At 47.6% G+C, this 22,688-nt stretch overlaps 1 long non-coding RNA gene across 3 annotated transcripts in view; it reads left to right on the forward strand.

The window, feature by feature from the left end:
• The first annotated feature begins 236 nt into the window (after positions 1-236).
• The window catches only part of LOC138416517 (uncharacterized), a 29,551-nt gene continuing 7,099 nt past the window's right edge, over positions 237-22,688 (forward strand). For 2 of the 3 annotated variants that reach the window (XR_011247708.1, XR_011247707.1), the window contains exons 1-3: positions 844-1,340; positions 8,313-8,504; positions 21,208-21,411. This is a non-coding gene — a long non-coding RNA (uncharacterized lncRNA). Of the gene's footprint in view, positions 1,341-8,312; positions 8,509-21,207; positions 21,412-22,688 lie in introns of those variants that run through there. The other variant, XR_011247706.1, reaches the window with a different exon arrangement.

Genomic DNA, 22,688 nt, shown 5'->3' on the forward strand with positions numbered 1-22,688 from the left:
TCCACATGCTGGGACTAAACACACACGTGCATGTCCCAACTAAGACCCAGCAGCTGAATAAAAGAAAATAAAAAATATTTTTAAAAAGGTCTGGTGTCACTGATAAGCTCTCAGCAGGTAGCAACCAGTCAGGGAGGACGAAGTTGATCTGATTTTACATCTGGACTGGGGGGGTTGAAATAACAGCACACTGAGGAAGGGCTGGGTGGCCAAGGTCATTTTCTGCCCGCATGCACGGGGCAGGCGGGGGAAGAGTCTCTGACAGCAGCCCCGACTGCAGCACTGAACTTGGATGGGTCTGTCCCTCTTCTCGCCCTGCAGGGCCTCCCCCAGGTCACAGGCCAGTCCCTGTTATTGGATCCCTGATCAGAAAGCCGGGACTCCCTCCAGACCTGCGGCTACTCAGACCAGCACTTCCAAGAGGCTCAAGTTCGGGACCGAGTAAAAATACGCAGGGCCTATAAATAAGCCGGAGAATTTCTTCAAGGCCCCAGTGCCACAAGGAGAAGGTGGCACCGCACAAGTGCTCACTCGAACATTTCTCAAAGTGTAAAAATAACTTTGATAAAGGCTCGAAGACGCCTGGCTCAGAAGAAAGGAATGGAGCGGCGCCGAGAGCCCACTTCCTGCGCCGCAGCCGCTGGGCCTCTCAGCGCGGGGGCGGGGCGCGCTGACGGCGCGGGGACGAGGGGGGCGGGTGGGGCACCCCCACCGGGCGGGCGGCGTGACTCACCGCGGAGGCCAGCGCCTTAAAAGGGCAATCGCTTCCGGTGGCCGACTGGAGGAGGGGCCCACCTGACTCCCACGGGGGTAAATGGCCCCAGTTTGCAAAGGGCCCCACGTGCCACTCCAAGACTGAACCTGGGATCATACCACATTTTTCAAACTGGTTCCGCCCCTCCCCTTCTTTTGTCTCTTCTCCTGGGCCTCCTCGGACCTGGTTCCAGCCGTAAGGTGTGCTGGAGCAGCTACTCATCCTCTCTAAGCCCCATCGTTTAAAAAGCCCACTCTTTGGGACTTCCCCTGCTGTCGAGTGGATGAGACTCTGCACTTCCAAAGCAGGGGCTGTGTGTGTGTGAGTCGCTCAGCCTCGTCCAACTCTTTGCGACTGTATGGACTGTAGCCTGCGAGGCTCCTCTGTTCATGGAATTCTCCAGGCAAGACTACTACAGTGGGGTAGCCATTTCCTTCTCCAGTGGATCCTCCCTGACCCAGAGATGAAACCCTGGTCTCCTGCATTGCAGGCAGATTCTTTATGGTCTGAACCACCAGGGAAGCTCCAATGCGGCGGGCGCTGATTCAGTACCTGGTGGAGGAACTAAGATCCTTTATACCTTTCAGTGAGTACCACCCACCCCTCCCCCCTTCCCCCTCCCCTTCCCCCCTCCCCCGCCAAAAAAAAAAATCCCACCCTCCGTTTCCTTTCTTTCAGCCTCAATTGTGGGTAAATTATCATTTGCAGGTAAATTGCAGACTGCCTGTCTCCTTATCGCTAAGGACAAGGGTTAGCTAAAGAAAAAGACTGTCTTGAGGATGCCCAGTGACCTCTGAGCTGCCCAGTCCAATGGCCTGGCAGAGTTCATTTGCTTGACTCCTCTGTTCCTTGTTCTCTCTGTCTCTCCCTCCTCTGATTCTCCCCTTTCCTGCGCTCCTCTTCTCCCTCCCTTCATAGGTGATCTCTCCAGGGTCTTGCCTCCCGTCTCACTTTACCACTTCTTCCCAGAGGAGGTCAAGGACTCTCACAGCATTAGCTGTCACCCATCGTCTTCCAGCCCTGAATCTTAGCCTGTCGTCCCTTCTTCAGTCCCTAAGTCTGGTCTGACTCTTTGCGACCCCATGGAGCGCAGGACACCAGGCTTCCCTGTCCTTCACTATCTCCTGGTGTTTGCTTAAAGTCAAGTTCATTGGGTAGGTAATACCATCGTCTTCAATCTTTCCCAGCATCAGGGTGTTTTCCAGTGAGTTGGCTCTTCACATCAGATGGCGAAAGTATTGAAGCTTTAGCTTCAGCATCAGTCCTTTCAATGAATATTCAGGGTTGATTTCCTTTAGAATTGACTGGTTTGATTTCCTTGCTGTCCAAGGGACTCTTAAGAGTCTTCTCCAGCACCACAATTTGAAAGCATCCATTCTTCAGCACTCAGCCTTCTTTATGATCCAACTGTCACATCCATACATGACTATTGGAAAAACCACAGCTTTGACTTTCTTAGCCTGGGTCCCCTTCCAAACTTCTACCTGAACATCCACTGATTCCTTGAAATTCCTTGGAGCAGTGCCTGATTCCTTGAAACCCTTCCACTCCTTGTAAACTGGACATGACAAGGAACTGGGTCATGGTCCCTGCACCCCACCCCCATGTCCCTCTTTGCAGGGCTCCCCAAGGTGAACCTCCCTCTTTTGAATTCTGCCCCTCCAGGCTCTTGCCTAGTTCTTGGTCACATGCCCTGGAATCCTCATTCTGACTTTCATCTACGTCCTTCATTTTCCATCCTCATTCACCTACTGACTGGACTTCCCACCTGGAGCCCCTTGCCAACATCTTTGCACCGCTATGAGAGCTGCCTTCGGTGTTATCCAAGGTCTCTCTTGATTGCAATTACTGCCCTCAAGCTTCTCCCACTGGGTTCCAAAGAGCAGACTCTTGGGTCACTGAGAAGGTATTCAAATGTTGTGTGTCAGGGAGGGGCATTTTCTCAGAAAAGGCTTGTTTGATCACATTTTAAAAAGAATTTGTGGTCTCTCCCCTAAAAGAAAAGAACCAAAGGGTTTTGTATTAAGATCCAAAACCCCATAAGCCACTTACTGCAGGTCAGTCCAGCTTTCCCAAACTTGCTGGTCACAAGAGTGCCCCAAGGCACCAGGTAAAAGTCCAGGCTCATTGGCTCCTGCCCTGTGGATTCTGATTCAAAAAGTCTGAGTGGTGGAGTCAGGATGGGGGTGGAGGGAGCTCAGGAATCTGTATTTAACAAGCAGACAAGTCTAATAGGGAAACACTGGGCTAAAAGCAGCCAAGGGCTTTCTTGCCTCCAGACTTCTGCATTCAGTGTGGGTCCCTCTTTCCAAAATTTGTGGAGATTTCATTGATAAATTCATGTTGATCATTTAATGTGCAATTCAGCATTGGTGCCTCTGTTGAGGTCTTCCCCATCATTTTTTTTTAAGTATTTATTTATTTGGCTGATCCTGATCTTAGTTGCTACATGGTCTATAGTTGTGGCACGTGGGATCTAGTTCCCTGACCAGGGATCGAACCTGCATTGGGAGCTCAGAGTCTTAGCCACTGAGCCACCAGGGGAGTCCCTACCTACATTATCTTTTAATGTTCTCAATCCTTTTCCCACACTGAGACAGCTAGGAAAGACCTCTTTAGACCTATTCTGCTGAGTTGGCAAAGAATCTGCCAGTTATGTGGGACAGCTGGGTTCGACCCCTGGGTTGGGAAGATCCCCTGGAGAAGGGAAAGGCTACCCACTCCAGTATTCTGGACTGGAGAATTCAATGGATGGTATAGTCCATGGGGTGCAAAGAGTCGGACACGACTGAGTGACTTTCACTTTCACTTTCTTCTAACTTGGAGCACTGGCTTGGATTATTTTTTTATTAATTTTTAAAATTAATTTTCTATTAATACTCCCTCACTTAGCATGTGCTTAATAAATGTTACACTAAGTGGTGAATCAGAGTGCGGTTATTAAATAGAAAGTGAAAGAAAGTGAAAGTCACTCAGTCATGTCTGACTCTTCGGGACCCAATACTCCAGGACAGAATACTGGAGTGGGTAGCCTTTCCCTTCTCCAGGAAATCTTCCCAACCCAGGGATCGAGCCCAGGTCTCCCACATTGCAGGCAGGTTCTTTACCAGCTGAGCCACAAGGGAAGCCCCAGTTATTAAATAAGCTCTTGAAAACTGTGTGCTAAGTCGCTTCAGTTGTGTCTGACTCTTTGCGACCCCATGGACTGTAGCCCGCCAGGCTACTCTCTGTCCATGGGATTTTCCAGGCAAGAATACTGGAGTGGGTTGCCATTCCTTTATCCAGAGGATCTTCCCAACCCAGGGATTGAACCTGTGTGTCTTACATCTCTTGCATTGGCAAGAAGGTTCTTTATCACTATTGCCACTTGGAAAATTACGTAATGTGCCATCTCATTGGCTATTCATGTTTATCTGCCTTTGTGCCCTGAATGAGAATTAGCTCTCAGTCCATATAAAAGGTCCGGCAGAGTCTGGACGCCCACCTTAGGGATGCTGTCCAAGACCCTCCCAAGCCTAACATGCTGGATTTCTCCTCCTCTTCAACTAGGACGTTTCCATAGGTGATCATTCAGGGAGTTTCATTCTCCCACTCAGCAGGCCTGTTCTGAGTGCCTCCTGGTCCCAGGTCCCTTCTGGGTACTAAGGAGACTGGGAGGAAAACACAGTAAACACATCAACAAGAAAATAAACAACACTAAGTCAGAGATAGGGCTTCCCTGGTGGCTTGGTGGTAAAGAATCCATCTGTAATGCAGGAGATGTGGGTTTGATCCCTGGGTCAGGAAGATCCCCTGGAGGAGAAATGGCTACCCACTCCAGCATTCTTGCCTAGAAAATTTCATGGACAGAGGAACCTAGTGGGCTACAGTCCATGGGGTCTCAGAATCCGGCATGACAGAGTGACTAACAACAGCCACAAAGTCAGAGATAAGAGCTGGGGAGGAAATAAGACGAAGTGAAAACTGTGCATGAGCGTGGAGAAGACCTCTCCAAGGAGAAGAGGATTACATGGAGGTCTGGAGACCCCAGTTTTATTCCTGGTTTGGGAAGATCTGCTGAAGAAGGGATAGGCTACCCACTCCAGTATTCTTGGGCTTCCCTTGTGGTTCAGCAGGTAAAGAATCTGCCTGCAATGCAGGAGACCTGGGTTCGATCCCTGTGTTGGGAAGATTCCCCTAGAAAAGGGAAAAGTTACCCATTTCAGTATTCTGGCCTGGAGTTGCAACTTTCACGTTTCTTTCACTTGGATAAGAAAGGAGGTGGTTGTGTGAGGCTTTCCCAGGAGAGAGAACAACCTCTGGGTTGGAGTAGCTGAGATCCCGCAAAGCAGCTGGCGTGGCCAGAGCAGAGTGGATGAGGAGAGAGACAGGAGAACCAGGTCAGGACCAGGTGGCACAGGAAGGCACAGATGGGGAGGTTGGAACCATAAGTCATGCCCAGCTATGAGCAGGCCTGCATGTAATTCTGTTTAGCTTATTAGACAGTTATCCCTGCTGCTGTGTGGGATGTGAATTTTGTAGAGCTGGAGTGGAGGCAGGTCATGCAGAGGGAAGGTGTTTGAGTGGTCCGCCAGAGTTGGTCTACCTTTGGCTGCGGTAACAGCACTGGAGACAAGAAGTGACAGATGTGCTTTGTGAGATAGCCCACGGGTGTGTGTGCTAAGCTGTTCAGTTGTGTCCAGCTCTGAAAAGCTATGGACTGTAGCCCATCAGGCTCCGCTGTCCATGGGATTCTTCAGGCAAGAATACTGGAGTGGGTTGTCATTTCCTCCTCGGGGGATCTTCCAGACTCAGGGATCCAACCTGCATCTCTTACGTCTGCTACACTGGCAGGCAGATCCTTTATCGCTAGTGTCACCTGAGAGCCTGTGGCAGAGTCAGTAGCTGTGCAAAGGCTCTGGGGCAGGGACTTAACCGAGCAAGAGAGCGAGGAAGGTAGGGTGGGCCAAGTGTAGGTGGGTTTGTTTGTCTCAGAAGAGAAAGGCATTCTTTGGTGACGTTTGGGTCATCTGTGAGGATGAGAAAGCAGGTCAGAGGCTTGCCGGGGTTTGATAAAGGTCTTTATAATCGAACTATAGTTGGTTTACAACACTGTGTTAGTTTCAGGTGTACAGCAAAGTGATCTAGATCTATCTGTTGTTGTTCAGTTGATAAGTTGTGTCCCACTCTGTGACCCCATGAACTGCAGCACACCAGGCTCATCTGTCCTCCACTATCTCCCGGAGTTTGTTCAGATTCATGCCCATTGAGTCCATACTGCTAACTATCTCATCCTCTGCTCCCCCTTCCCTTCCTGCCCTCGCTCTTCTCCATCATCAAGCCTTTTCCAGTGAGTCGGTTCTTTGCATCAGGTGAGCAAAATATTAGAGCTTCAGCGTTAGCATCAGACCTTCAAATGAAGAGCTATCTATCTATCTATCTATTCTACGCTATCTATCTATATTCTTTTCCGGATTCTTTTCCATTTTAGGTTATTATAAGATATTGACTATAGTTCCCTGTGCTTTACAGCAGATCCTTGTTGTTTATCTATTCTATATATAGTAGTGTGTATCTGTTAATCCTGTACTTCCAATTTGCCTCCGCTCCCTTTCCCCCTTGGTAACCATAATTTTGTTTTCTACCTCTGTGAGTCTGTTACTGTGAGAAAGGCATTTTAAAACACTATTTAAGAGTATTCCTGATCTGAGGAAAAGTTATGTCACTAAAAATGTGTGTCTGACCTAGAGATGGTAAGTTCTATTTGATGGTTTATATTGATGAACCAAGTTCTGAAATCTCTCCACTACCCCCGAAACAATCATTTAAATCCGCCCAGCAGGTGTAAGCCCTCGGGGTCCTGGCCTCCTTGCTCAGGATATTGCTGGATAATTCTATGGAGGGTGAGGAAGAATGGCTCAGTCATTCATTCAGTTGTCATTTTATCCTGGTGTCAATCCCAAGCAGTTTAGAGTTTGCTCCAAATGGCTACAGTCAATTCAGAAGAGATCTTCCATACCTCCCGATCCAGGGACCTCGCCCATGACATTCTTCTTTTTCAAAAAGAGAGAATAACCCACTAGGCTAGTAAGAGTCAGCTACTCTCTGAATAGAGATGACTCTCCCCGTTTTTAAAAAGCTATTAACTTGGAGCACCTAGAAGAAAGTAAGCCCAACCTCCTTTTCATCCTTGCCCCAATTTTTAAGAGTTCACTGGGGAGAAATCATCACATTGCAAAGCTTGTGAAAGTGAAAGTGAAAGTGAAGTTGCTCAGTCATGTCTGACTCTTTGCAACCCCGTGGACTGTAGCCTACCAGGCTCCTGTATTCATGGGATTCTCTAGGCAAGAGTACTGGAGTGGGTTGCCATTTCCTTCTCCAGAGGATCTTCCCGACCCAGGGATCGAACCCAGGTCTCCTGCATTGGAGGCAGATGCTTTAACCTCTGAGCCACCAGGGAAGCCCCAAAGCTTTTGAAATGCCTGCCAATTAGAGAAAAATTTCTGTGACCTCAGGGGCTTCCCTGATAGCTCAGTTGGTAAAGAATCTGCCTGCAATGCGAGAGACCTGGGTTTGATCCCTGGGTTGGGAAGATCCCCTGGAGAAGGGAACAGCTACCCACTCCAGTATTCTGGCCTGCAGAATTCCACAGATGGTATGGTCCATGGGGGTCAGACACGACTGAGCAACTTTCACTTTCTATAACCTGAAGCAGTGTGAGGGTAAGAGCAAAATCAAAAACTAGAAGGAGGTAGGCGCTTATATATATCATGCTTTAAAATGGAAATGATTTTTTTCTCGATAAAAAGGTAACTTAGACCTGGCATGAAAGGGAGAAAAATATTCTGGCAGTCAAGGCACAGAAATTAAAATTTATTTTCCCTGCAAACTCTAAAAACATTTATTTTGGAGAAGAATGCCAGTGGGGTGCATTATCAGAAGGGTGGATTTATCCCAAGGAAATAATTTGAATGAAAAAAAACTGAATTGTATGCATACAGATGCTTATTGCTTCATTACTTGCAATATTTTAAAGTTAGATTTATTCTTGACAGAATGGGAGTAGGGTGTCAGGTGTGAGTCAAACGGTCCAATGGCATTTAGAATTGATGAAGGTGTGGAGGTTGGGTTAAGGAGTAGGTGAATCAGTGTACACAAGAGATGAGGAAGGTTTGACTAAGGCTGTACCCTCAAGGTTAAAGAGGAGAGCTTAGTCAAAGAGAGAGTTCAGGATCTTTTACATGTGTGTAGTGAGAGGGGAGGGAGGAATCTAGGATGACGCTCTGTTTGGGTGGATGGTGGCGTAGCCTGAAAGATGGAGAGTGTAGGTGAGTAAGTCTGGTTTCTGTCTTTCTGCCTGTCTGACTATTTGGGGGCTGGAGTGAAGGGGTGGAGGGTGTAGGCAGTTCTAATGCCAAGTCTGAACCACCCACAGAATAGCCAGGTAATGCTATAGCGTCCAGTCACTCAGTTGTGTCTGACTCCTTGCGGTCTCATGGACTGTAGCGCACCAGTCTCCTCTATTCACGGAATTTTCCGGGCAAGAATACTGAAGTGGGTTGTTACTTTCTATTTCAAGGGATCTTCCTGACTCAGGGATTGAACCTGCCTCTCTTGGATCTCCTGCACTGGCGAGTGGGTTCTTTATCCCTAGTGCCACCTGGGAAGCTCCATAACCAGGTAATGAAAGCTGAAAGGACTCAGTGGAGAATGGAGGTCTGCTGAGAGAGGAAAGTGGCTGGAGATAAGTAACAATAAATAAACATTTTCTGTAAGTTGGGTGAGGTCATGTGTGTCTCCTTTCTTCTCTCATTTTTAAAAAACATTTTATTTGTATTGGGGTATAACCGATTAACAATATTATGGTAGTTTCGGGTGAACAACGAATGGACTCAGCCATACATGTACATGTATCCATTCCCCCCCCAAACTCCCCTTTTATCTAGGCTGTTGCATAACCTTGAGTAGAGTTCCCTGTACTACACAGTAGGTCCTTGTTGGTTATCCATTTTAAATATACCAGTGTGTACCTGTCCACCCCAAACTCCCTAACTATCCCTTCCCCCATCCTTCTCCCAGCATCCATAAATCTATTCTCTGAGTCTGTGAGTCTCTTTCTGTTTTGTAAGTTCAGTTGTATCATTTCTTTTTAGATTCCATATATACCTCCTTCCCTCATCTTGGTCTTCATCTCCTTGAATCTTTCAGAGGCAGCTGATGTTATCTACTACCTTCTGGAAAGTCTCTTCTCCATCAGCCCTTGAACTCACATACCCTTCATCTTTTCTTTCTACCTCAGTTTCTTTCCTTTTTGTTTTAAATTTTATTTAAAATTAAATATTTCTCCCCAAGTAATCCATTTTTGCTGTTGGGAAGAAAAACTAGAAAATTCAGATGGTGGCTCAGTCGGTAAAGATGGCCTGCAATGCAGGAGACCACCTGGAATGAAGGAGATGATGGTCCCTGGGTTGAGAAGATCCCCTGGAGAAGGAAATGGCGACCCACTTCAGTATTCTTGCCTGGAGAATCCCATGGACAGCGGGCTGCAGTCCACGCGGTCACAAGAGTCATACATGACTTAGTGACTACACCACCACCCACCATGGAAAGAAAAGTTAACTCAATATTCTGTAATAACATATGGGAAAAGAATCTGAAAAAGAGTAGTATGTGTATATGTATAACTGAATCACTTTGGTGTATACCTGAAACTCATACAACCTTGTAGATCAATTATGCTCCAATATAAAAGAAAACACTTTTTTAAAAGAGAGTAATTAAAGCCATAAAGCATTTTGACATACACCCTTACAACTCTTACTGAATTTCCTCCCCGTCACATACATTCAGTGCAGCCTCTTCTGATGAACATTTGTCACAATTAGAACTAAATATTTGCATGCTGTCTTTCTAAAAAGCTGAATTGTTTAATGAATGTATTCATACGAACAAATTCTTTAAACACAAATAAGACCAACTGGTAGATAATGTTTTGTAGTGTATTTTCCTCATACATTAATATATCATAAATTTTTTTGGGGGGGCATACTATATGGCACGGTTAGTTTCCCAACCAGGGATCAAACCCGTGCCCTGAACGGTGAAAGAGTGGGGTCCTAACCACTGGACATCCAGGGAAGTGCCATCATCGTGAATAATCTTTACACACCCATTTCAATCCCCGTGATCCTTTTTAATGCTACCTGGTATTGAATTCAACTGTATGGCTGAGCCAAAATTTATCTCAGCCTTTTATTAGTAGATATTGATGGCATTTTCAGATTGCCTCTAATCTGCTGCTTTGTATGTACATCTCTAGGTAGATGCTCTGCAGGTCTCCTTTTATTTTTTTCTCAAAATAGAACTGTTGGGTCAAAGAATAAGCCAAGTTTTCAGTTTTGATGGAGGTTGGAAAATTGTCTTCCAAAAAGTCTGTCCAACTGCACATCCACCATTTTGCTTTTATAAAACTCCTTTTGTCTCTATTACAAAAATAGTGCTTATGAACTATAGACAGGAGGCAGATAAGCAGCTAGAGGAGTTGTGGGTAGCCTGCCACTCCAGTGCTGGTTGATAACCCCTGTTGGGTAACTGTCCCACAATTGTCTATGTGGATGCCCTCAGGAGTCAGACTGTGGCTCAAGTGCCAGGTTTACCGTTACTGACAGTATGGCTTTAGGTGAAGACTTAATGTCTCCAAGCTTCTGCTTTCTCACCTGTAACTCAAGATGGCAGTAGCAGAAGGGCTGGTTGTCAGAATGCACAGCAGAGGCTTGTGGCTCAGCGGTAAAGAATCTACCTGCTAGCGCAGGAGACACGGGTCAAGAAGATCCCCTGGAGAAGGAAATGGCAACTCATTCTAGTATTATTGCCTGGAGAATTTCATGGAAGAGCTTGGCAGGCTACAGTCCACCGGGTAGCAAAGAGTTGGATTCAACTGGGCAGCTAAACAATAACAGTAGCAACAAATGGCAGCATGGAGCTCAGCCACCAGCATGTTACAAGCTCTGAAGCCATGCTCCTCCATTTCTGCTTACACTTTACTTTCCTTCCCTCAAGATAGAAACAATCTTCCTTTGTATCAAGTGGACACTTCTGGTCTCACCTTTTACATGAACCCCAGGCTTATAGGTCTGATCCCAGACTGTGAATACCACCCATGGTATTTTGCTGGTGTTAAGTTTTCTTTTGGTCCCAATTAGATTAGTTATGAGTTGCCCCTCCTTACCATGCCTGCCCCCATCTTACCCACTATCAACTTTCCTCAGAGGCTCCCAAGCAAAAGCCACCAGAACACCTCCCTACCCCTCCCACAACTGGGTGCCGAACAGTTCTGTTATTCCATGATACAGGATGGGGTCGGAGTCAGGCTGACCTCGATTGAAATGCTGGCCTTGCTGCTGACACATTATGTGTCCAGAAGCAGTTCCCTCCCTTTTCTGAGCCTCAATTTCTTCATCTGTAAGATGGGCTGATAGAACTGTCACTTAGGACCAAGGTTGTGATGGTGAAAGGAGACAGGAAGTGCTTAGTATCTCTAAGGGATGAGCTCCGATGCGCTCTATCACCGTAATTACTGTTTCTCACCTTCCCTGGCCTTAGCTATCGCTCGAACGCAGTCCCAGTCCACCTGTGGCACAGACACAGCCTCCCACCCTCAGCTTTTCCCAGGCCAAGTTTCTGGAGCTTTTCATCTACTCGAGACTCTCAATGGCTTGTGACCATCTACAAACAAAAACCTGAATTGTCTCTGCACGGATCCCTGGCCTGTGCCTGTTTCCTCCAGCTTGGTCACTCTGCCACCTGCACACACCGCCCTTGGCTGCCACCTCCCCAACTCTGTTCACCTCCTGTCCAGCTTCCCTGCACACTTCCCACTTCTCTGTGGTGGCCCCATCACCCGAATGGACACCAGTACCCCATCTCAGCCTCTCCCAGCCTGGTTCAAACATCTTTCCTGCAGCTGGTCCTCCCAGCCCTCCCCCCGGACATTCAGTGCCCCCTCCCCTGCACCCCACCCTTGCCCTCCCTCCACCCCACGGCCCTCGACTGCGTGCCATGGAAGGTCCATTCCCCACCATGACTCTGCGCCCTCGTGGGAACAGATTCACTTTCTGTCACCTCTGTGTCCACCACCCCCGCCCCATCTCCCATGCACAAACCCCCAGTGTTTGCCTGTTAACCACATTGTTAATAAATAACATTCTCCCAGGATTTCGGTGTTCAAAAGTTTACTCACGGGCCAAAGTTTTGCAGATATCATTTACCTTTCCGAGACTTACTCTGAGATGACAAGTGCGTAGAATTTTTTTAAAACTGAGATACCCCCACCCGAACTGATACGGGTGAACTAGGTGCCATGTACTTGTGTGCCTTGACTATAGCGTCCCTGTTTTCATGATGGTGAGGTGAGCGCAGAACGTACGTCACGTATGTCTTTCTTATCCCTGCAAAGGCTGCTCATGACACTTGCCCTCTTCCTCTAGGGCAGGATAACCCAGCTGCACTATAAAGAGAGGGTGGGGCTCAGACGTGGACTCAGGTCCTTCTTTCCTAAAGGCATGTAAGTTTCAAGTAAATCTGTCCGGTCCTGTTGGGAAAGATGATGCAACGTGACGAGAAAGGAAGTGGGGAGTTGCCTTCCTACTACGAGCAAAGGAATGTCACGTCGCTGAGTGCTCTCACATTCCCAGAAACATGTCGTGGTTGAGAAGGAGGCGGATGACTCAGAGTTCCCTGGGCTGTTGAGCCTGAGCATGGCTAACAAGGATAGGGTGGCGGAGAGTGCTTGGTGCCAAGTCGGCGTGTCCCCCAAGCTGGGGGCTGCTCTGGCACTGGGCGTGCAGAGACCAACCATGTAAACACAATCCTGTTTTCTCAAAGCTGGAGTGAGAGGTCCATGGGGTGCTTGTGTCTACGCTCAGATGTGCCAGCCTGAATTCCGTGAATTCAGCTGTGGTTCTGATTATTCCTTTTGCGGAAACGGGGGTGAGGGAGGGTGGGCGCTCTGTCCTTTAGAACAGGCTCCCATGAACAAAGTTCCTTTCTGATTTTCAGAGACCCTGGGGCTTTATGCTAACTTGGCTATTCCTTCCTGGACTTCATTCTTCCTCCCTCACTCTCCAAATTAAGCTTTTTTTCTAATAGAAAGACCTGAAAAATTATTCCAAGGGCAAGAATTTGGCAACTCTCCCTGAACGCACAACACATGCTTTGCAAGTTTTTTTTTTTTTTTAATGTTTCACAGAAGAGCCACCTGTTCACTCCACCCACCTCTGGGAGCCTGGCCACAGGGCTCATGAGCAGAGAGACGAGACCAGTCACCAGCCTGCCTCACTGGGCAGAGGTTGTCAGCGGCTTTGTCTAGCCCCCAGCCCCCCGCTCCATCCTTAGGTAGGATCCCCTCTGCAGCCTGTGGGTAGTCACTGTTTCAAGGCCAGTAGCCCAAAGCAGTGTTGAGCAGTGGACACCCCCCAGGAGTTATTTACAAACTCATAGTTACTCACTTGGAAGAAAGAAAACTCAGATTCCCCAAGGTTGCCAATAAGACCCTCATACCCACCAGATGCAGGTGGGGTGGGTGCAACCCAGGATCTGAAGGGTCCCTGAGATGCTCACCAAGCAAACATCAGTTTGTCATGAGGAGCTGAGAAGGCAGCAGGTGGGCACTGTGGTTCTCTACCTCCTGCAGGTGGCCTATTGCAGCATCTCCTAAACTTACCATCCTTGAAACTGGCTCTGCTCCATGACCCAAGGCCTTGTGCTCATGTGGCAACTAAGCTGATAAAGAGACAGTCCTGCCTGCATTAGCCATCTTCATGGTGGGGGCCTAGAGCCCCCAACATGAATACTGAGCAGCAGAGGGAAGCCAGAGGCTAAGGGTCTGGAGCTGACCAGGACTGGCTCCTGGCTCCCCATTTTCTTTCTTTTTTTCTAGTTGGAATATAATTGCTTTACGATGTTGTATTAGTTTTAGCTGTACAGCAAAGTGAATCAACCACACGTACATAATATCCCCTCTTTCTTGGATTTCCTTCCCATTTAGGTCACCACAGAGCATTGAGTAAATTTCCCTATGCTATACAGTAGGTTCTCAGTTGCTGTTGTTATTTAGTTGCTAAGTTATGTCTGACTCTTTGTGACTCCATGGACTATAGCTTGCCAGGCTCCTCTGTCCATGGGATTTTCCAGGCAAAGATACTGGAGTGGGTTGCCATTTTCTTCTCCAGGGGATCTTCCCGACCCAGGGCTCAAACCTGGGTCTCCTGCTTGTAGTTATCTATTTTTTACATGAAAGTGAAAGTGAAGTCGCTCAGTCATGTCCGACTCTTTGCAGCCCCGTGGACTGTATCCTACCAGGCTTCTCCATTCATGGGATTCTCCAGGCAAGAATATTGAAGTTGCCATTTCCTCCTCCAGGGGATCTTCCCGACCTAGGGATCGAACCCAGGGATCAAACCTAGGGATCGAACCCGGGTCTCCCATGTTGGAGGCAGACGCTTTAACCTCTGAGCCACCAGGGAAGCCCCATTCGTGTCCGACTCTTTGTGACCCCATGGACTGTAGCCCACCAAGTTCCTCTGTTCATGGGATTTTTCAGGCAAGAATACTGGAGCAGGTTGCCATTTCCTCCTGCAGGGGATCTTCCTGACCCAGAGATATAACTCTCATCACCTGCATTGCAGGCAGATTCTTTACCTCTGAGCCTTCAGAGAAGCAGTGTATATATGCCAATCCCAATATCCCAACCAGCTCCCCATTCTCTGAGCTCACGTTTTAACCTCTCTGGGCATCACTGATCCTCTTTCTCTGTATCTGACAACCAGGAATAATAGCAGGGTTGTGATCAAGGCAAACCTATTTTTGTAAAGTACCTACAACAGTGCCTGGACTCCACAATGCTTAATGAACAAATAAATGCAAAGTTCTTTCCTGGGGAACATTTTGTGGCAGGTAGTGACTTCAGGAGCGGGGTTCCCCATTCTAGGGTCTGAGTCTTTCTCAGTGGGGTCTTTCAGGGTTAAATCCCATGGCTCCATCAAATGAGTGTTAACACTGACTTAGCCCAGCAAAGAGCAGGGAGTTTAGAGTCCAGCAAGACTGAGAAGGGAAGGTCTGTGCTGTCAGAAGATGCCATCTTAAATAGCAAAACTCAGGCTTCCCTGGGGGCTTATGGTAAAGAATCCACCTGCAATGTGGGAGACCCAGGTTCACTCCCTGGGTTGAATGGCAAAACTTGTGTTTCCCCAATGAAGGATTCAGATGAATGGGATGGGGCCCTTGGCAGCCCCATTTCTACACCTCTCAGAAGAGTGCTCCTTCTAAGAGTGATATCAGCTTTGATAAGCTGTATTATTCACCTGCTACCCTGAGAATTCTTTCAGCCACCACTTGAAACAGAAAAAGTTTGTTGGTTGCTAAGTCTTGTCCGACTCTTTGCAACGCTATGGACTATAGTCCCCCAGGCTCCTCTGTCCACGGGATTCACCAGGCGAAAATATTGGAGTGGGTAGCCATTCCCTTCTCCAGGGGATCTTCCTCACCCAGGGATCGAACCCAGGTCTCCCAAATTGCGGGCGGATTCTTTACCATCTGAGCCACCAGGGAAGCCGAGACAGAGTCTACCCCCAAATCTTCCATCACTAAGTCATGCTGGTCTGAGCGGGAGCCCTATCCCCTACCCTCCCAGGAAAGGTTGTAGATAAAGGCCACAGGTAAGAAAGACTCAAACTTGCATCCCTGCAGGGCCTGGGCCTCTGTCTGCCCAGGGCCATGGTAGAGGTCCCAGCCTACTCACCTCTGGCCTGAATACATGAGGATCAGACACACTGGCTCCTATGCTCAGAGGAGACCATGTGCACAAGGTTTCATGCTCTGTGACTGTGGTCTTGAATTTACTAATTTTATCCTGATCTTGTGGTTTGTGAATGAAGTTCAGTGGGATAATGAAGCACATGTCAGGGGCTTGGAGTTGCACACATGATCTTCTGGTCCACTCCCTGTGGGTCCTTGGCTGCCTACTGCCTGGTTCCCTGGTGCCCTGGGGGACCCAGATCCCCTTCTCCACCCCTGTCCAGTAACCACCGATACCCTCTATCACCAGTAGGGCCTGGTCCCAGGTGGGAGGAGAGTCAGGGTTGGGGACACACACTCACCCCCCTCTCAAAGTCGAAGGGTTCCCAGGCCCCTGGTAGGGGATGGTCTGTACTCCCAGAGACATCTGTGCCACCCCTACCCCGCAACTGAAGAAGTACTCCCATTAAACAGCAAATGGAAAACACCATGCCAGATGGGGACAGAGACCATGGGAGAAAGGACACAGCTTTCCTCCTGCCTTTTTTTTTTAAATCTTTATTGGATTTGTTACAACATTGCTTCTGATTTTAAGTTTTTTGGCCATGAGGCATGTGGTATTTTAGCTCTCCAGTCAGGGTTTGAACCCGCATCCCCGCATTGGAAGGCAAAGTCTTTACCTCTGGGCGTCCAGGGAGATCCCTTTTCTGCTCTTTGAACAAGGAGTCCTGCATTGTTACTTTGCCCTGGGGCCTCATGAATGATGCAGTGGGCCTGCCTCGGGCCCTAACTCCCTACAACGGATGTCATTTCCCCTTGGCTGAAGAGCCTGGCCTGGCCAGTGCTTTCAGGTTCATGTGCTTTAGAGCTGTCTGGGTTTCATGCGCTCCTTCTTATCCAGCGCACATGGGCTACTGGAGTAAGCTGGTCTACCGCGCTCGCTTGCCAGGGTCCTTGTAGTCCTGTGGGCTTGGCCACTACAGCCAGAGGCCCAGGGTCACCTGATCCAAGCCTGACTTTCTCACCTGTGAAAGGAGATTAGGCAATGTGATCTTCAAGATCTTTTCTAGCTCTAAAAGCATCTTATGATTCCAAGCACATGACAAAGCCCATTTTATGATCTGAAAACCTAGAGTGGGAGATACAAGATCTCATGGCTTCCTGGCAACAAACAGCTTTTATGATTATTGGCAATGGAAAACAGCAGGAAAGGATCCAGACTTACTGCATGAGAATGCACAGCATCTCAGATCCTGGGCATGGTGGACAATAAAAGGAGAGGTTAGTGAACATCCCTTCTGCTGTTAGGCAGAGTTGAATAAGGAAGGCCATGTATAGAATGACCAAACCCTCTCTGTGACAATGTGCTGTGATTCTTACTCTGTAAAACTTTTGTGTTATTGACAGGAAGAGACCCACAGACATAGAAAACCAACTTATAGTTATCGAGGGGGGAAACAGGGAGGGATAAATGGGGAGCTTGGGATTAGCAGGCACACACTACTATATATAAAATAGGTAACCAATAAGGACCTACTATACAGCACAGGGGATGATACTCAATGTCTTATAATAACCTATCAGGAAAAGGAATCTGAAAAAGAATATATATAAGCTGCTGTGTGGCACAGGGAGCCCAGTCTGGCACTCTGTGGTGACCTGGAGGAGTGGGATCGGGGGAGAGGTGTGTGTATAATTATCGTTGACTTGCATTCTTGTATGGCAGAAACCAACACAACATTGTAAAAAATTTTTTTTAATTTAAAGAATATATATATATAATGGAATCACTTTGCTGTGTACCTGAAACTAATACAACATTGCAAATCAACTATAGTTCAATAAAAAAATAATAAAGTTAAAAAATTTTTATTATTGGGAAATGGATTAAAAGCATGAGGCTTAATTTAGCACCATAGCCTAAATTAGCATCATATCCTAAATTAACCTAAATCATATCCTGGGATCATGTGGATCCCAGGGCCCACCATACTACTGATAGTGAGCCATGTGAGTTCTATGAGCGTGGGAGCCTTCATGGTTGTCATTCTCCAAAAGATCATGGAATAATCTTAGAAAAGATATAAGAAAGTTCCAGAGTGGTGACTGAAATCTCCCCTTCCAGACCATCACATAAATCCAAAGTCGCTGAGAAAATACTGACCCTACTCCATGTCCTTGACACTGTCAAATTTCCCAACGGGGAGATCTTCAGGACACTGTAACCTTACTGAGTTCAGACAGTGGATTTCCCGGGTGCCTTGGTCCATCCAAACTCATGTGGAGAACGTGACCCACATCTGACAGCCAAGTCCTTTTTTTCCTATCCAAATCTGTGACGGAGATTTTTCCTTTCCTAAGAGACTCAAATTTGAAATTCTCTAAAATTATTTTTGCTTTTCCCCCCACTGGGGCATAGTTTCTAAGACAGAGTATTATCACCTCATTAAATGTGTCAGTAAGTTTTAAAACTTGGGAGAGAAAGTTAGCAAACACAGGGGACCTGCTGTGTTTGCCTGTGAGATTTCCCTATCTTGGCAAGTGCTTCCTACACTCAAGGCTGCGTTGGTTTGTATCGTTGGGAAAGGGTTTGGGGAAAATCCAGGTATCAATGTTTCTATCTCGTGTCCTTCCAACCTGACCAGTTGTCCTTCAGTTCTTTGCCCAGTTCCACCGATGAATCATAAAGCTCATCGTCTTTGGGGACAGAAAATGGTTGGGATTTCAGAAATCTTGTAATTTTGGATGGTCAGGCTGGCCCAGTAAAGGACCAGACACGTGGGAAAGAATGTATGGTGGTGATCATAATCAGAAAAGTTAACAAAGGCTTTAAAGATTGTGTCATAACAACAGATGCTTCAGGTGGTTAGAAACACCCATATTGTTACTATTTCTGGCCCAAACTATGTCCTGAGACAGTGAAATTAGCAGTAAAGGAAGCTATTTCTTTACTGTGAATGAAAGTTTGGCTGCAGGGCTAAGATGTCTTGAAATGCAGAAAGGAGACAGAGGTTTTATAATAACTTCACCCCTCAGAAATCTCCAATTGTACAGCAGGTGCAACAATGTGGAGAAAATATTTGAGGGAAACCAGGAAGAAACTCTCTTCTCTTCAAAGATCCAACGGGTAAAGATCCCACAGCTTGCTTAGCTAGCAAGGATCTAGCCAATTCCAAGACCCAAACTTTCTCTCTATCGACACATTCTGGAAAAATGACTAAACCTTCCTGTACCTCAGTTATCCCAAGTGCAAAATCAGAAAAATTATTTTAACCTGTTTTATGATACTGCAGGGGAAACACAACCTTGGATAAAGCTTGAGAAGTATTCACTTGTTGTTAACTGTCTCATAAATGTTTAAGATTTCCAGGCCCCCCGGAAGCCTGCATGGTGTAAAGTTACAGCCAATTCACCTGATTGGAATCTGTTGTCAGGGACTTCAGAAATGTCCCTCAGGGACCATAGTGCAATCTGAGCAGAAGAAAACCAGGAGGTGCCTTGTGCAGGAGCCTGAATTTTCAACACTGTGGGGCTGAACTGGAAGGCGAATTACTTTTGTTCTCTTTTCTTGGCCCACTGCAGAAAGTATTTTTATTTTATCACATACACATTTTCCTCCTTCCCCTGATCATGAACCAGAACACTTTTACAGCTAGGAGGAGTTTTAGAGATTTTCTAGTCATTTCTCGTTTTACAAACGGCAGGCCATGGAGCTAAAAGCTGAGTTTTCCGATTCTGAGAATTGTTCAAAGGAACCACTTAGCTCCACCCAGCTACGGCCCATGCAGCAGTCGGCTCCTTGCTCCCACTGCAGGCAAATTCATACCCAAGAACCTTCTTCCTCAGATTTTATGGGTGAGAGTTCTTTTAGAGAAGCCTCTTGAGAGACCCTTGGACAGCAAGGTGATAACCCAGTCAATCCTAAAGGAAATCAACCCTAATATTCATTGGAAGGACTGATGCTGAAGCTGAAGCTCCAATACTTTGGCCACCTGACTCTTGGGAAAAGACCTTGATGCTGGGAAAGATTGAGGGCAGGAGGAGAAGGGGGTGACAGAGGATGAGATGGTTGGATGGCATCACTGATTCAGCGGATATGAGTTTGAGCTAACTCCGGGACATGGTGAAGGACAGGGAAGCCTGGTGTGCTGCAGTCCATCGTGTGACAAAGAGTTGGACACAACTGAGCAACTGTTCAACAACCCTAGGGGCTAAGTGCCAAGCACTGAGCTCAGGACGAGCCCTTCTGTCAATAGAAGGAGATGATGGAGGTGACCGTCATCCATAGAGGCTGCCATGAGCTTGGCCACTTCCCACATGATCACTTGGTAATCTTCACCACAGTCTTATGAAATAGGCATCAGATTCCTGCCCGAGTAATCAGATGTGTAAGCAACCTTCCCCTGGGGGTGGGAGAATCAGGCTTCACGCCCAAGATTCCAAGGCTAGCCTGCCTGCCTCTCCAGACCCTGAGGCTTTCTCAGAGAAACCAAGACCTGGGCAGATGACCAAGGCAAGGACTCAGCCTCAGGGAAGGGGTGGTGGTAGTTTGGGATGGGTTCCTGAAACTGGAGGATAAACTTGAAGGAACAAGGCAAGAAGCCAGTTTACAGACCTAGGGGTCAAGAAGGGCATTGCTAGCTGGACAGTTGGGCTGGGAGGTCTGGGCCCTGCAGTCCACCTGTCACTTAGAGACAGTCCTGAGCAAACCCAGCCCCTGTTACTTGTGGGGTCTGGAATGTGGCAGTCCTCTGGCCTTCTCACCGGATGTTGCATGCTGAGTCAACAGCCATTTCAGCTCACTTTAGCAGACAACAGCTGGTCACCCAGCTGGGTGTTCACCTGAGGTCATGGTTCACAGAGTTACAAACAATGCGGGGGGTGGGGGGGGGGGCAGCGCGGTTGAGGGAGGGGAGCAGACTGCCTGGCTGTTGATCCTGCCTCCCTCACTTAGCAGTGCGTCCACTTGGGCATGGCTACCCACTGCAGTATTCTTGGCTAGAGAATTCCATGGACAGAGGAGACTGGTGGGCTACAGTCCATAGGGTCACAAAGAGTCGGACACGACTGAAGTGACCTAGCAGTCGTGACGCATAGCTTGGGCAGGTCAGTAAGTCTCTGCAGGCCTTAGTTTCCCCATCTTTACAATGGGCTATTTGATGATGAAGTGGGTCAGTCCACACAAACACGGGAGAGCAATGTCTGCCAGATAGTAGGTGCTCAGAAAGGGGTGGTCATCCTTGATTTCTGCACATGACGGTCACAGCAGAGGGAGTGCTCCCCTGAAAAGACCTCTCTGGGACTTTATCCAGGCTGGGGACACACTGCCTTCTGAGTCAGGCCGTTCCATTTTTGGACGGCTCTGACTAAGAAAATTCTTCCTTGCTTCCAGCCAAGTCCACCTCCCCATAACTCCCACGCATGGGCCTTAGCTCTGCCAGAAGGCAAATGTCAGAAAAATATTCTTGAAAGAGAGGACATAGAATGTAAATAAGAATGATAGAATCGGGTTGAGGAATTACAGTCTCCCTGGCTTCAGCCATTCCCACTGCCCAGCCCAGATGTGGTGGGGGTGGGGGTCAAAGACCCTTTGGTTCAGTGGGAAAACAAGCCAAGGCTCAGCACTCTCCTCTACTCCCTTTAGAAACACATTAATCAACTTTTCCCTTCATTCTTTGCAGGCCACAGCACACTGCTAACTGCCGTGAAACCAAGCAACAAGTCACTCCCCAGGAACAAAGGTGACGGCCACCAGGCCGCGGAGCCTTGACCTCATCTCATTTCCTACGTGCTGTCCACCCCGTAATCATTGTGCCTCCAGGGAGCATGCCCGCCAAGCAGCGCATGCTGTCAGCCTCCTGTTTACAGAGCCTTTTTGGCGTCAGGTATATAGGATCATGACCCCTGTGTGTTCCTTCCCTGTCTTCCTTGGCAGGTGCTGTGACATAAGAAGGATGCATGCATCTTTTTTTTTCAGGCAGTTGAGACAGCTTATCTCTCCCCTGATGCTTGTTAAAAAGGATTTGAAATTGAGTGTCAGTGTTGCAAGGTGAAAAGATTCTCTAAGCTCTGTTGCACGGTGTACATGCACTTAACACTACCAAAGTGTCCACTTACAAATAAATCTCAAAGCAGCATTTTTTAACCACAACAAAAAAATCTTTAAGGATGAAATAGGTAGGTGAAATAATACAACACAGTGGCTTTGAAATGACGTGAGAGGACGCAGAAGTTCATTGAGTTGTACGCTTATGGTTTGTGTACTTTCCTCTAACATTGCTTGCACTCAGTCATCTCTGACGCTGTGCGACCCCATGGACTGTAGCCTGCCAGGCTTCTCTGTCCGTGGCATTTTCCAGGCAAGAATACTGGAGTGAGTTACCATTGATAGTAAACGTCACTAGAAAGTTTACATACATATAAAAGTAATCATGGAGGAGGAAGACATAAAGGGCGGGGGGTACAGTTGAAACAACATTATCCATGAGTTGGGTGAGTTCTAGTCTATTTCTGTGTGTTTGAAATTTTTCACAATAAAAGATATAGAAACGCAGGAAACATTTAAAATGTGGGAAAAGTGATTTGAACATTTCGAGTATAAATCAGGATGCATGTGTAGACTCCTTTCAGCAGCTCTGGGGCAAGGCAAGCCGTGAACTGGGTATGCAAACGGCCACATTCTGTTCTACAGGATGAGGAAGGCAGCACCCTTGGATACTATCAGGACACTATGTTCCTCCAAGAGCTTATCCAAGAATCCGAGACAAAAAGAAGGGGCCCCATGGTTGGTCCACAGGTCTCCTTCTCCCGGCCATCTCTGGCTGAACATCACTGTTACCCTCCAGGCCCTGCAGACCCCAAATCTTCCGAGCTTTCTGAGGACTTGGCCCCAGGCACCCTCCAGCCACTCTCAAGGTCAAGTGTAGCCCAAACCTTCCCAACAGAGGCACTGTGTGCAGCCAGGACCCCCTTTGCACTCCCAGTGCTCACTCTGAAGCCTGGTACTTTCTGGGACATACAGAAGCTTTTGCCAAATCACCCTCTGTCACCTTGGGTGAGCCATGCCCCCTCATCACAGGACAATCCAGCTAATCTTCCTCCATGGACCCGAATTTAAAAAGTTTTTTAGGCACTTCCTTGGTGGTCCAATGGTTAAGACTCC

This window comes from Ovis canadensis, chromosome 12 (assembly GCF_042477335.2).
Source record: "Ovis canadensis isolate MfBH-ARS-UI-01 breed Bighorn chromosome 12, ARS-UI_OviCan_v2, whole genome shotgun sequence".
Lineage (NCBI taxonomy): Eukaryota > Metazoa > Chordata > Mammalia > Artiodactyla > Bovidae > Ovis > Ovis canadensis.